General features: G+C 44.2%; 1 long non-coding RNA gene across 3 annotated transcripts; it reads right to left on the bottom strand.

Annotated features, from left to right (window-relative positions):
- Positions 1-311: 311 nt before the first annotated feature.
- On the bottom strand, positions 312-5386 carry LOC123070084 (uncharacterized). Of its 3 annotated transcripts, XR_006433357.1 has the most exons (5): positions 4395-5386; positions 3421-3571; positions 2683-2985; positions 1529-2186; positions 312-1403 (listed from the first exon to the last, which is right to left on the bottom strand). It is a non-coding gene; the product is annotated as an uncharacterized lncRNA (long non-coding RNA). The 3 variants fall into 3 exon arrangements; XR_006433354.1 differs by lacking the exon at positions 2683-2985 and having other exon boundaries at positions 3371-3571; XR_006433344.1 differs by having other exon boundaries at positions 1529-2985.
- Between the last annotated feature and the right edge of the window lie 584 nt (positions 5387-5970).

Here is a 5970-nt window from a genome sequence, read left to right as displayed (position 1 = left end):
ATGAGCACACATATTTGCTACTCTGCATCAAACGAACTCCACCCGAATATTACTCGCACAGATCTCCTTAATTGCCTGAACAGAAGGGATAACATGATATCTCTCAAACCCATTACGCTGATATTTTTTCCTACCTCCGCATAGTCAAGCTCAATAATCATGTTCAAAAAAGTGGCCATGAGAAGTAACAAATTTTTTCCAGCTCCCTACATGCCTCTTTGACATAAATACAGTCCCAAAAACAGTGATAAAAGATTCTCCTGAAGCAATACAAACAGCTTACCAGATCTTTACTCTTTCGCCTCTTAAGCTCATCTCCAACAGCAATACTCCAAAGAGAAATAAACCAAAAATAGATTTTTACACACACCATGGTAGCATCATATCCATCCACACACACATAACGCTAACATCATACCCAAACATGAGAGAGAGAGGAGATGAGACAGCAAGGCCAGCACACAAGAGCGGTGTTGCTGCCGCCAGAGGGTTGCGGTCGCCAGCAGGAGCAGAAGGGCAGGGGTGCTGTTGTGGCCTCAAGGCGAGGCAGATGCAGATGGCTACGTCATGGGCTCATGGCAGACCACAAACAATCAGTCAAGAAAGATAGTATTGAAATTTTGCAAGCTAATAAACATTTTTTCAGTGTCTCACACGGAAAGAAATCACATTTTTTGAATTGTTTTTCCATTTTTTATTTATTTTACTGTTCAACCAAGCTCACATGACCTCGGGTGTAGAACAACACTTTCGATATAGTGCCCACATCTTAATATACTATAGTCGTTGATAAAACTACAATAAATCATTCTAATTGAAAATATAAATTCTGCACATGAATTAGTCCAAAAAGTCAAAAAAACAAATTTTAACAGATGAATTCTTTTAGTTCTCATGTACCCATAAGAAGTGGCTAAGGTTAATGAAGTCCTTGTGGTGTTAGTCTGTTATTTGCACTGACAAAGAGCCTGATCTGTGATGGTGGTGATGCTACTCCTGAAATCTGGAAACAAGATGGAATTGAAGACAGAGTTGTGGCCAGCTTTTGTATGTTCAGGTACTGCTTTATATCCCTACAATTTCAGTTCGCCTACTATGATCGTAATGGTTGTTTTCGGCTTTTATGCACATTATATATTTTATTTTATGCACTAAAGAATGCAATAAGGGAAAAAATTGCAGTCCCGGGCCAAAACTAAACAACAAGATGACAGTTTTGCTCGTGTGAGGCCTTGTTGTAAAGAAAATACTACACGGTAAGCTGAACCTGCAGTAGTTCAGGAGGGCTTCCCTGATATTGCAGCCGTCGAGCTCGCCTTCAAAATCATCCACCCTGAACGATTTGCCGATGTACGCGTGTCACAGTGGTACCTGGCGACATCCCAACCACAGCTCTCGAGTGTCTGTTCATCGCACGAAACCAGAGAAAGACAACAAAAAGGATAGCACGCATGTCAAATACTGAATTTCTCTGAACTACCAACCTTTATCTCTGAACTAAGGTTTGGGAGGTATGTCAGGGACTAACCTTCGTCAGTTTGTTGGCGTGATGAGATTAGAGAAATGTTGATCCCTCTTGTTTTTCAAAACCAACAACTTCCTATAAGTGCATTTCAAAGTGCTATGTGGTCGGTTTGGGCTTGTGAAAATATCCTCCTTTTTGAAGAAAACAAATTACTTGTGAAATATGTTTGACCAAGGAAAGGTCATATAAGCAAATGCTATAATAAAAAAATTACCCGTTCCGCAAAATCCAGCCATCTCTGTTGTGGAACTCCAGACCAGAGAAGGTGTCTATCACTACCCAAGCTCCATGGTCAGCACAAACAGAAAGCATATCTTTTATCTCGCCCTCGCCGTACAGGAAAAAACAAAAGGGTTAACTGTAGGGCTAGAAATATCCAATCGCTGATATGCTTTCTCATTCTTGTATGCATTATCCAGATCTGCTGGTAGGGCGCTCGGCTCAATCTTGAAGCCTGAACTTACATTTGCTCGAATCATCAATGTTTTCGCATTCTTGGTGCCCATGGGGAATAGAAGGTGCCTTGTTCCAGCATAAGGCAAAGGACAAGCTTGTTCAAAATACTTCAGCACAACATTGGAGCTTGTCAGGTAAGACCACTCTAGTTGCTCTGAAATATCTAGGAACAATCGGGAACCCATCTTCGGTTGTACTGGGCATCCTGTGAATGGCAACACTCATTTAGTTCAACACCAGTCAATGAAAAAAATTAAGGAGCAGCATAAAAAATCAACCAAAATGTTACAAAATGATTTAAAAACATAATGCCCAAATCAGGAATGGTCATTGTGAATTGGCTCAGAGAATGTGAACCATATAACCAGCAAAGTGCTATATATAACAGTATAACCGAAGATTATCACAAAATTCATTAACTGTCAACCTCTACCGGCACAGTTGTGCCCATTAAAAATATCATCAAATTTGAGTGTTACATAATATTTCAGCAGCACTACATGAAAGTTGAAAGAATCATGAGCCGAGACCCGAGCAAGTTAGGTGCGAGCTTTAGTGTTGAAGTATCTTTGTGCATAGTACTATGATACATTACACGGAGGTGAAAATTAAATTTAACAAACATGGTGATCACTAAGCTGCCATTGTCAGCAAAGTTAACAATAGCATGCATGGACACCATGCTTAAATGGAAACCTTACTTGATGAGGACCTGAAGTGCTACATTCTTCATGCTATTAAGACATTGGAGGAATTAGGAATATATACTACATTATACACCTGTCAATATCTGTCGGCATATAATTATACCACATCCAACAAAAAGAGCCTGCTATCGAGAAAAAGGAACCGGTAACAAATGATGGAATCGTGCTTGTTTCAGCACTACAGCTGGTATTGTTGGCCCTGAACCAAGTTCATATAAATACCCCTTAGCATAGTTACGATGTATATGTGCGAACACAAATACATATAATTAGGCTACTTCTGGATAATTATTGTTTCTGCAAAGAAATCGAGAAATTGAGATTTGTTTAGAAATCAGAATACGTGCAAACCCCCAGCAGTGAAATAACACAACATACTGAGAAATACCTTAATCATCATTTAAAATGCATGCCAATGAATATCTTACAAAATTTGAGAAATATATGATAGACTTGTAACAATAGTTTATGATGCTCTTTGCCACTGGAAACAACTTAAATTTCTTCAGATTATCTCAAGAGAAAGATAAATTTAAACAAAAAAAACATGATTTGCAAGATTAGGGACTATTGGGATTATCTGATATAGACAATGATAAAAAAAACATTTGGCTTCAGATATTCAGCTGAGCAATTGAAAACAAATACAGACAACTATATTGAGCATGAATGATATAGTCACCATAGGAATGTCCAGTATTTGTGCCTTAGAGGAGAAACATGAATGCATACATCATTGGACTTCAGATATTTAGTTGAGCAATCAAAAACAAACACGGACAACTTTATTGACCATAAATGGTAGTCAACATAGGAATGTCCAGTCTGGTGCCTTAGGAATTAGAAGAACCTCCTTCGCCTCCACCTGAGACACCTTTGGCACCTGCACGCGCACAAATAACAGAGACATCAAAACCAATCATCCTACACTTCAAGAGCATGCCAAAATTCAGAATCAGCATGCCGTGCACGGGCTCGCCAGGAATCCAGTGGACTTAACAAAAGAATGGAAACTGAACCGAGTGTGCGCACGCTTAGATTTATATTGGATTCTAAATTATGTGTCATTTTTCATGTTTGCATTTCAGTGCAACGCTTACAATCAATATACTTCTACTATTCAGCATGATTTCACATGAATCTTTGTGACAGTTGTGTTTGACTTGTATTGAAACATCCGATGGCTGAAACATTGAGTAAGGAAAGAGTGATGAAAATTCGAAAAGCAGAGACGATTACGCCCCATGGCCAAAAGAATAACAAATTCTTCAAGAAGGTTCAACCAGATCAAAACTGAAATAATCAACAGAGGAATTGAAACTGAAACCAAGGTGCTTATCAACTAAGCAGAACCAAGATTATCTTCCAATCAACAAGATTCAGGAAACTGAGGCAGACATGAGCATTTTAGAGGACCTGAAACAACATGCACTTTACAAGAAAAATTGGACTGGTCTCTCATGTCTAATATTATAGTATAGAACTATAGATTGATTGATGCTCTTGCCTAACATGCTGAATTCTACGCATGAAAAAGCATCACCTGGAGGGTCAATTCTAGACATGAAAATTAACGTAATGGATTGGATTTGGAGGATGATTGACGCTCAGGTCTGGTGTGCATACATGGCTGAATCAAATGTTGGACTTGGCCGGTGTCTACTCGGCTCACGGTGCTTGTTAACAGGGGTCAAGTGGAAGCATACCTCTGGTGTAGACGCCGCGACATTGGAGTGCTCAATGGATGTTTGTGTACCTCCGGCAAACTTGGAGCTTCTTCCTCCTGCGAACATGAGACAGGTGATGCCCCTGACATGGACTTAAATCCGTGCGTGTTCCATGCCTTTCTGTAGTTGCAGTGTCCCGCATTATGTGTCTTGACTGTCGTATCTGAAAGTGATGAGAATTTTGTTTGCAATCAATTAGGTGATGATATGAAGACTTCTGTACCCACTCAACAATTGGAAAAGTAGGCCATGGATCTTCAGAAAGAAGAGCAAAATAAGCTAGTTGAGGACCAGTGTCAGGAAGATGCAGCAGAAACTGCACCGGTTTCAAGATGGTAGCACTGAAGAAATAGAAGAAGAGGCCATGGATCCTCATAACGTGTTAACAGGGGTCAAAGCTGTTTGCCCAGGAGCTGCTGAATGGGTTCGCCGGTTGCGTGCTGAAAGACGTGGGCTGAGATGGCTGGCGATTCAGTTCAGTGACATTGGCAGCGCTCTCGTCGAGCTGCTCGGCAAGGACGCCTTCCTCGGTGAGATCGAGGGCAAGGACCGCCGCGCCACCGCCAGCGCCCGCGGCGGACGTGCGCTTTAGGAGAAGGTGGAGGACGAAGGCGGCGCTGGACCCGTGGCCGCCGGCGGCGGCGCCGGTTGTCGCACGGAGAGGCGAGGTCGAGGAGGAGGACGGCTGCGCGGCCTGGCTGGGGCCTTCGAGTGGCGCGCGGAGAGGCGCGACGGGCGCTGCTGGTGGTCGCCCACGACGGCGGATGGCGAGGGGCTGCCGGAGCGGTGCAAGGAGGCGCGAGGCATGGGCACAGGAGCTCGGGCGCGAGCGCGCCTCTCCGCGCCGTCCATCCTCACGGCGAGCGCCCTCCATCCTTCCGCGCGAGGCACGGCGGCCGCTGGCGCACGACGGGTTGGGCGAAGTCGCCGGCGCAGGACAGAATGGATAAGACGAAGGGGAGGAGTGCAGACTGAATTGAAATGACTATAGGGTTTCTCTGTAAAAGTGAAACGTTTTTCTAGAGTGCCACTAAAACAAGGACTGCGGGTTGATTTCAAAGAAACAGAGGGGCTTTTTCGCAAAAACGCCGACGACGTACGACCAGAAGCACTCCATGCTTTATTAGTAGGGAAAGATATAGGGCCCGACAAGGCTCTCCCGAACTCCCGCAACTGTGCACATTGGAGGAAAAAAACACAAGATCCACTCCCCCACCCCATCCACTACCGGACTCGCGGTCTATGCCTACGGCCAAGGGCCGTCGGCATAGGCCCCCAAGCCGTCGGCATAGGTCTATGCCTACGGCTGCCGTCGGCATAGACCCATCGGCGTAGATACCGTCAGCCTAGTCTTGTCAGACCGTCGGCATAGTAAAGCCGTCGGCATAGGGGCCTATGCCGACGGCCTGGCGTCAGCCGTCGGCATAGTATAGCCGTCGGCAGTCTTTTTCGTCTGACGGCAACGGACGGCGGCGTCAAAAACGGGGACGAATCATGCAAGGCCACGTGGCAGGGCTATGCCTACGGCAAAGCCGTCGGCATAGATGAATCTATG

Source organism: Triticum aestivum, chromosome 1A (genome assembly GCF_018294505.1).
Source record: "Triticum aestivum cultivar Chinese Spring chromosome 1A, IWGSC CS RefSeq v2.1, whole genome shotgun sequence".
Taxonomy (NCBI): domain Eukaryota; kingdom Viridiplantae; phylum Streptophyta; class Magnoliopsida; order Poales; family Poaceae; genus Triticum; species Triticum aestivum.
Note: the sequence above shows the minus strand (reverse complement) of the source record. Positions and strands in the feature narration are given on the sequence as shown.